Here is a 9,789-nt window from a genome sequence, read left to right as displayed (position 1 = left end):
CGGCCAAGGTTTGGGTCCAGCACTGCTACTTCTTACAGGTTAGATAGAGGGAGGGATCTGCGGATTAATAAAGACAAAACAGCCAGTCACTGTTCAAAGAAGAATGACAATTTTATTTACAGGGGAGTTGAATTCTATACCATCAGCAGCACCCTAGGAAGTAAATCAGATCAAAGTCCAAGCTCTTAAAACCCTGGCAATATGCGGAAAATCTGCGTATTTGTAAACATGCCTTGTTGTCAGTAGGGAAAATAGGAAATAGCACCTAGCTGTGTGGCAGCCAGTAGCTCCCCCAGGGTAATGCAGATCAACCACACATAAGAGAAGAAAAGGACACTCCCAGAGGTACCCTACTGGTCACCCCTTAAAAATATAAAAATAGAAATTAGTATCTGTCTTAGTATTTCCAGGATGTCAACATCTATCTTGCCCATCATTGAAAAGCCTGCCTGGGCCGTGCAGACCCTCTGTCTTAGGTAAACAGATATCCCTTGAAAATAACCCATCATTGATAACTCAATTGTCCTGCAACTCAGCTAGACATGCACTGAGGGGTAGGTTGCTGTCAAGGAAAGCATGATTTGCTTTCTCCACAAATTGCTCTTGACTTGCTGTTTTTTTGTGCCATAGGCAGACTAGGACTAAAAGGAAGCTGCCCAGAAATTTAATCCTGTGGTCTAGCGATTCCTTTTCATACCTGAAGTGACCTTTAGTATGAGTTCCAAACGACAGAAGTCTCCCTAAAGAGGAGGCACCCTGATCTCACAAGTCTAAATAATTTTGAGTAGCCAATTGAGAAATCTAGAAAAGTTACCCAATTAAAATTTAAATTGCCCATTCAGACTAAAGAATAAATATAATTCTAAGGATCTTAAGGCAGACGGAACCTCCCCTGAGAACTATGCAGGATGCTTGCTGTGTTAAGTGCCTGAGGGGCAGCTAAGCCACAAACTCCCAGGTGGCTGCAATTGCAGCCACTTCAAAAGTAGCAAGGTCAAGATCTCTCCCATGTCAGTAAGGAAAAGCTGGTCTTCTCCAGGGATCCCATTGTTATGTCTGTACCACGAAAGCTGAGGCTGCAATCCCGTCATCTCTGCAGATTCACCAAGTGGCAACTTTGGAGGAAACACTTAAATATTTCTCCAGAAGGAGCGTTACTTAGCATATCAAAGAGTGTAGGAGCACACCTTGTGAGTTAAATTAACCCCTTGGACAGCCAAAGAGACTGTATTTTAAGCAGACATAAGGCCAGGAATGGAACATGTGGAAAAAGGTTGGCTTGGCTTTCAGCTTTACTAAGCAGACATGGCCAACTATTAGGATATTTGTTCCTTTAAATCCTTATTGCCAGCTGCCTTTCCCAGGTTAAGGTTGGAGCTGACCATAAAAGGTCACACCTGTTTCTCAGAATCCATCAGCACCAAGGCTGGCAGATTTATCATTAGCATCCAATGGCTCATTAGAAGGCTGAACAAATCAGCAGGAACCAGGAATACACAACACTCCAGCACCCAGACTAGAGATTCAGCATTCTGTGGAAAAATGCAAATAGACCTCGGAGCCCACAACAAAACTGGATCTGGCCCTCTCCAAAGACTCCAGGGAAAATCTATTCATTTAACCAGAGGCTTTGTCTGCACAGAGGACTCCCAAGGATGACTTGCTGCAGAGGTGTTAGAATTATGGACTATTAAAAAAATTTAAAATATAAATAAGTATGTTGAGGGGAGCCAAGAGCACCCTCAAGGTCCCCCTTGTATAAGCAAATAAGCTTTTAAGGTGTGATTGACAAGTTCCACAATAGCCTGCCCTTGGGGGTTGTGAGGAAGGCCAGTTTTGGGGGTAATTACAAAATCCAGACAAAACTGATTGAAACTTGACACATGGTAGGGCTATTATCCTTGTTAGAGGCAAATCTACCCTCTTATAAGGCTCTCTTAAATTTAGAAATGAGACCCTGAAAGCAAAATGCTGACAATCAGCAGGGTGCAGAGGAATATTGAAAATGCAATCCCTTAAATCTATCACAAGTAAATGATAATTTTTTGGGGATGGCCTCAGGGGCTGGCATCCCTGCCTGAGTGGCACCCATGGGCATCATGGTCTTATTGACCTGTCGAAAGCCTTGTAACAGCCTCAATTACCTAATTTTTTCTTAAAACCAAATATTGGGGTATTCCAGGGAGAAGTAGAAGGAACAATGTGACCAGCATTGACTTGTTTCTGAATCAGGGCATGAGCAGCCTCCAATTTTATTTTAGCCTGGAGCCATTATTCTACCCAAACAGGTTCATCATTTTTCTAGGTAGTAGGTATTGGAGGTATGGGAAGCTTTGGGTACAATCGCCCCCATTAAAAATGTCCCAATCCAGCCGGGCGTTGGTGGCCCACACCTTTAATACCAGCACTCAGGAGGCAGAGGCAGGTGGATCTCTGTGAGTCAAAGCCAGCCTGGTCTCCAGAGCGTGTGCCAGGATAGGCTCCAAAGCTACACAGAGAAACCCTGTTTCAAAAAACAAAACAAAACAAAACAAAACAAAACAAAACAAAAATAGTCCAAATCCTCTCCTGTCTCCAGGTGCCCTCTGGTCTGTCTGACACAGGCAAGGGGTCACCCTGTAAATTCTTCCCAATCTCTTTTCCTGCCTTGCTCTTTAAGCACACCCTACAACGGAGACTTGGCCCCATTGCTTCTAGGACATCTGGGTTCATACCTAAATTAATTACAGATAAATATTGTTATGTTCCTATCGTTTGGTAATATTTGTGGAGCAGAATCTCTAGCTAAACAAAATTGTATATTTAGACTTAGTTATTAAATGACAAAAATTATGAGGCTGAGAAAAATCTACCATTTTCATTAAACAATCTGTTAACTCCATCCCTTTAGCCAGTAGGCAGGGGAAAGGCCTGAACAGATCCCAATGTGACCTATAAAACATAGAAATTTTTAGGTGAACAGCATATTGAATTTGTCCAAATAACATTTTTAACCTGATCCTCTATGTATAGAATTGTCTCCACAATTTAAAGAGCCATAAAAACATAATGATTCTTAGTCCATAGATTAAATGAATCATATTATTAACTGCTGAGAGACCATTGCAACAGCACCTAACTTCATTCTCTGAGCTGTGGTTGGGGCCTTCTCTCCTTATATTTTTTCTAGTAATAACATAAGCTGCTCTTCTATCAGAAGAACCAATAGTAAAAATTGACATAGTATTTTCATGGGACTGCTCCTTACTATTTTGGGAATCTGAAAGGATGTATTAGCATAAATTGCAACAGCCCAAGATTTGGAAACTGATTATCAATTTTCTTTGAAATCAATTAATGGTTTTAACAGGCAGCTGTCTCCTGAGAGGCTTTTTCTCAAAAACATTTATCAAATCATGTATCAACATTTACTTTCTAGATATTTCTTTACATCTATAAAAATTTAGGAGGATGTCAGTATCTTCTCCTTTGCCAAATTCCATATAATCATCGAAGATTTTCACTGCCCCTCAATCAATGTTATGGGCTCCTTTTATTTTTCCACCAACTGAATCTTGAGGATTCAAATCAACCTCTCCTGTTAAGAGATTGAGTGACCAATTGGATGTTCTTATTGACTGTAATTAAAGCAATTTTGGTAGCTAATTTACTATGTCTGAGACAAACCATGTCCAAGGAAATTTAAGCAGTTCCTTTTGTCAGCATTCATGCATTCACAATCATACATATATCAAACATTCATGTGTGGCCACACCAAACATTCACAACTTGCATACATCTCACATTTCTCATTTTGCCTAGGTTATGATCAGTTTGTTGAACTGAAAAATCCCTAATTGAAATCTCTGGTAACACAGCAGTTACAGTCAATTCTTGAATTATGAGCATCCAAAATTTGAACAGATCCAAATTTACCTATGTTGCCTTTCTTTCTCCATTAGTCTTAAGCACAGTTTCTGGCTGGCTGTATCAATAACATGTTTATACATTTGACTGGAATCAGCCAAAGCTACATCTCCCAAGGCTGCAAATTATCTAAGTTCTGACATTGACCTTACCCTATCCTTCTTCCCCTCTGACCTGCTGTAGATCATCTGAAGCTGCTTCCCTCTCCTGCATCTGGGGAACAAACCCAGTTCTCTATTTTCTCTTCTGTTGGTACTCTCTCTGTGACTCAGTGCCCTTCCTGACCATGTGCAAAGCAACATCTAGAAGGCTCTGTGTATTTCCTCCTCCCCATGCCATGCACTCTCTAACGCAATAACATGTTTAACTGAAGTTTCTGTTGGTCTGATATCTAAACAAATCCCAATAAACCCATGCATGTCATTTGTATTTACTATTGCTCTATTTTTCTCATTTTTCCATATATTTTCTTTTTCTATTTTTCTGTATTTTCCTTTTCTAATTTCTTTTTGAGACAGTGCTACTTTATTTCCAATCCAGCTCATTCCGGAGCTGAGGCACACTTACAGTACCTTATCAGCCTAAGTCTTTCAGAAGTTGAGGCAACCATATAAACACACCCACTCCTAACTTGAACTTGATGCTGGACAGCAAATCCACTAGTGATTTGTATTCCCTTCTTTCTTGATCTAGGTGAGCACCTCCACTATGTAGCATCCAGTGCTGCTGCTTCTTACAGGTTCCAGCAAGGGATATGCAGATTAATAAAGACAAAACAACTGGTCACTCTTGAAAGAAAAATGCCAATTTTATTTAGAGTGGTGTTGACTTCTATAGCATCCAAACTCCCTAGGAATTAACTCAGATCAAATTCCAAGCTCTTAAGCCCCTGGCAATATGCAGATAATCTGCATATTTGTAAACAGGCCTTTTAGGAGGAGGGAAAATAGGAAATAGCACCTAGCTCTGAGGCAGCCAGCAGCTCCCCAGGTGTATTGCTGATCAACCCTAGATAAGAGAAGAAAAGCAGACTCCCAGGGGTCCCCCACACCAAGGGCCACTGCCCAGCTCAACACAGGGACCAGCAGAACTTCAATGTGGCTCATGGTCCATCCCAGGCCAAGTAGTTCAGATTCTATAGCTCAGCCCATCTGCTCTTCCTGGTCTGGGGACACAGGCCTACACACTCACCATGGCATGGCTTGTGGTCTTACTTACAGCTCTCCACAGCAGAACAAGAAGAGAATCCTGGAAGGAACCTGTAAGCTACCCTCTACTGGTTCTCCTGATGGATTAGCCTTCCAAAAGTTCATCCTTAGTTAAGACTACCCTGCTGGGCATAGGATTTTAGCAGTCACCCTACTGAATGAGCAGAGATCAAATGACTCAGATCACACAGGTACTCCCAGATTTGGCCTTCCACACTATAGTCAGTTATGGTCCTGATGTGGGAAATTAGTAATTTAGTAAAATCCTCCAATCTGGTAGGCACATCCTGTTCCTCTTCCATGGCACAGGTTGCTGTGTGTGCACATTCAATTACATGGTCAATGTTCAGCACACCAACCCTTTGCTTCAAAGCTGGAACGTCCTACAACCATACACAGAGCATATTCAAACAGCATCTGTTGTTAAACAAAGAAGAAGAAGGAGAAGAAGAAGAAGAAGAAGAAGAAGAAGAAGAAGAAGAAGAAGAAGAAGAAGAAGAAGAAGAAAGCCCTGGATGAGAACACAATCAAGTGGTTATAAAAATGTCTTGAAGACAGAGAAAATGATAGTGGAAATTATTTATATATAACCCCCAAAAGTTATATTTAAAAGTTGAATCAGGCATTATGGTCATATGCTCCAGAGACTGGGGATTTGTATCAGAGCACATCCAGTACTACTCACACCATTTTTCTCAGGGTTATCATCTTAAACCTGGAAAAAACAATTCTGTTAGGCAGTGTGAGACCATTTTATCCAGTTCTTTTTCTTAGGTTGAAATGTTGTAACTACAGGAATTTGGTTTCATGATAAGTTCTGTTCTTTATCTAAATTCTTGTTTGCCTGATCCATGAAACTGAAATATGGAATTCAGGACATTTATGGAACATCTAATATTGATTACCTGACTCCACATGGTAAATGTCAACTACTGTCACAGCAGGAAATCTCCCTTCCTGCCCCTCCCTTTCTGTTCTATAACTACACCTGCTTTGCAGTTGGTGAATGAAATTCTTACACGGGTTCCTCCTTCATTTGTAAATTCACAATAAAATCTATGGAACTTGAAGGGTATTCATTTACTTGTTATTTCCTTCCCAGAGAAAAGTCAAGGCCAAAGCTAGAATGAATTGGATGACTGTCTTTCCAAAAATGTGCCGGAGAAGCAGGATTAGGTGTTCAAAGTAATTCTCAATTACATAGTGTGAGGCAAGCTTGAGCTATGGGAGACATTGACCAAAAGCAGTGGTTCTCAACTTTCCTAATCCTGTGACACTTTAATTCATTTCCTCATGATGTGGGGACCCTCCCAACTGTACAACTGTTTTCAGTGCTACTTCATAACTATAATTTTGTTGTTATTAATTATAATATGGAAGCCACAGGTTGAGAACCATTGCTCTAAACTGATACATATTAATGAGTAAACACCACTGAAGATAAAAATGAAATGAAATTCTTAAGCAAGGAAACAATGGGAAAAATAGAAACAAAGGGATTATGGCCATAATGCATTTAAGGAAAGGAAAATTTAAAAATGTTGTCAATAATTGATTTTTTAAAACAGAAAAAATAAATGAAAGTATGCTTAGCTATACTGACTTTCCAACAATGCAGGCTCTTTCCTAGTAGGGATACTGTCACTAATAAGACATTGTATGAATTTTGTCATATCTTAAATGTTCGCTCATGAGTACTGTAGGGTGACTCATGGAGTTACAGCCAATGGCCTCTACCTGAAACCTCTGAGCTGACTTAACTGTATCAAACAGGATGGCACACATATATCTGCATAGGAGAGTTGCCTAATTATAAATTCAATATTAATTCACTGAAGATAATGTTTCCAAACTGTCTCTGTTCATTCACATGACATGAATTAAAACATGCTGGGAAATTACAAAAACATTAGTTATATCACAGTCAAGTCCCTTTTCATGATGGTGACTCCAGCAGCTGATTGCCTTCCCTGTTTCCCCTGCAGTGTACGCAATACACTACTCCTCTTGTTTTGGTCTGAAGACAGAAGCAATGTTCCACATGCATATCCTTTTCCTCTGACTGCTTTGGATAGTTGACTACATGACTCAAATGGACAATTTTAAATCTCTGAGGTGGTACAGTCATTTAATTGAAGAATTTTGGAGGTGTAATATAGAGGTCAGCCAGGTCATTGCCATGGAGAACAACAGACTGGAATCAAAGCCACTGACATGAACATAAGAGTGCTTGTCTCAGAAACATTTTTTCAAGATGGAAATGCAGCTGTAATAGAATTAATATGCCTTTCTAGGGAGAAATCACTTCACACACTTAGGAGGTTAATATAGAAAAATCTCTTTATTGATGGTATACATCCAACTCTATGTAAAGCTCAAAGAGGAGCCAGTTTAGACAAATTTGCATTCCACAAATGACATCATCCTTAAGTGTCTTTAGATTCATACTCCAGGTTTATCTTTGAACAAGTTAAATAGACAGGCAACTTGTAGGTCTACCTACTTAGGCATATGTAAGGATTACACAGCAAAGATATATGCCAGAATAAATTAATTTCACCTGTATCTGGCCTTGAACTCACCTCTGCCTGTCTATGCCTCAGGAGTGCTGAGATTTAAGCTTCTAAGAAAAAGAGCATCTTGTATACTACTCCGGTAGGAGGGGGGAAGAAAGGAATAGACCTCTATGAAGTAGCAGGAAACACAATATGAAGGGACAAATTCAAGAGGCAGCTACTCAAATGGCACCACACAAAGGGATCACAGGGTATCTCTAGAACATTGCTAAGTCAAAAGTGGCCATTGGACCAATAACAACAGCTCCACATGGTGGGAGGAGTTGGGTTCTCAGGATCTGAAGCAGTCTTTCCAAAAAGGCCCTGGCTCAAGACAATTACCATCTCTCACAGGCCAATTCCAAGTTTTTGATAAGGGTCTGTGTTTTACTGTCAATACCCGAGGCCTTTAAGGGAATATCCCAAGACCTAGGCTCCAGGCTATTAAAGCTGACAAATGAAAATTAAAATTAATAAAAGTTTAAGAACTTGGGCCCTGAAAAGGGAATTTCTACAGGTAAGGCAAAATTTATCTCATGAAATCAGGAGTGCCATGGCTGGCACCTGACACCTTGCTCTCAGAGAAGGGAAGGCAACTGTCCACCACTCCTGTTAACATTCTTTTGCTAATTACTGGTTGTAAACATCCTGCAGCCTCCATAGGTTGGAAGTCTTTTGGCCCCAGGCTTCTGCATCTCAGGCCCAGCCTGGCCCCAGCCTCTGTGATTCTCTTGCCCTAGCAGCCGCCCACCAAGCCCGCAGACAGCCAGGTCTCCAGCGATGCCCCCACAGCCGAGGGGTCCCAGGCAGAGGGCCATGCCGTGCCAGAGGGCAGAGAAGGAAGCCGGCTTTGAGGCAGAGGGGGAGGACAGGGACGACAGCTTCCTCCTGCTGCAGCAGTCTGTGACTCTGGGCAGCTTGACCGATGTGGACCAGCTCATCGCCAAGATGGGCGAGACGCTGAAGCTGGACACAGAGCACGATGGCCCTGCCTCGCCGAGTGCTGCCCCGGGCCCCCACCCCTGCGGGTCCTGACTGCTAACTCAGTGGAACAGAACCAGACCTGGCGAGGCAGATGCTGCGATCTTCTGTGCCTGCAGAGACCGGGGCCCCAGCTCACCCCAGAGCCATTCTCTGCATGCTGTGGGAGCGCGGGCGCCTGTGGAGCCAGGCGGCTCCCTACTGCGTGGCGGAGCTCACCGAGGGCGCCAGCGCCCTATGCCCTGTGTCCCGGCAGCCTGGCCTTGAGTGACCTCCGGTGACAGGCAAGACGAGCACCCCACAACCTCTCTCAGGCCCGTGCCGGCGGGATTGGCCCCAGAGCAGAGCCATGTCCCGCCATCTGCAACAGCGATGTGGATCTCAGCCCAAGACCCACACCAGCGATGACGACCCGCACCAGCTCCTGCAGCACCTCCTGCTTTCGGGAAACCTCATCAAGGAGGCAGTGCAGCAGCTACATTCACTACAACTACAGCTACAGGCTAATCTTTCCTCACACCGATTCCTCAAGCCTCTGTCCGCCCCTGTGCAGGAGCCACCATCACCTGGGAGCCCTTGAGCAGCCTGCAGCGACCCTGGCACTTGGGTGAGGAGGGTGCTGCTCAGAACTGGGGAGGACTTTCTTGTCCCTGGCAGCTAACAAGCAGGGTAGCAGCCTCACCAGCCTGTACCTGCGGACCAAGGGATTCACCCAGATGTGGCTAGTAACAAATCTACACTTCGCACCCAAGTGACTGGAATTGTGGCTGAACTGATTATAGGATTTTAACTGAACTGTTTTTGAATAAATGTGTTCAGGTTTTTGTTTAAAAAAAGGGGAAAAAAAAGATCATGCAGCCAAGGGGTAATAGACTTTATGCAGTGACCCTCTAACCCTGCAAGTCATGCCCTGTCTTATATCACTCAAATGTATCTCACTTAAAATATATAGTTACTGCTATACTCTGTACTTTGTATAACCTGAAGTAACCATGGAAACCCTGTAATTTGTGGCTTTCAACCTTATGGTCTGCCCCTGTAACAGCTTCTCTTTTTGGGTGGTTGGTATCTCACTTGCCTGCCATGCAGTGAGATCCTAGCTGCCCAGCTTGAAATAAAAAGAAACCTTTTGCTTTTGC

At 42.8% G+C, this 9,789-nt stretch overlaps 1 pseudogene; it reads left to right on the top strand.

The window, feature by feature from the left end:
• The first annotated feature begins 8,485 nt into the window (after positions 1-8,485).
• Positions 8,486-9,311, top strand: LOC113838749 (annotated as a pseudogene).
• The last annotated feature ends 478 nt before the right edge of the window (positions 9,312-9,789 follow it).

The sequence above is a fragment of the Cricetulus griseus genome, unplaced genomic scaffold (assembly GCF_003668045.3).
Source record: "Cricetulus griseus strain 17A/GY unplaced genomic scaffold, alternate assembly CriGri-PICRH-1.0 unplaced_scaffold_1, whole genome shotgun sequence".
NCBI classification, from domain to species: Eukaryota; Metazoa; Chordata; class Mammalia; order Rodentia; family Cricetidae; genus Cricetulus; species Cricetulus griseus.
The sequence above is the reverse complement of the archived record's forward strand: the minus strand, read 5'-3'. Positions and strand labels throughout refer to the sequence as shown.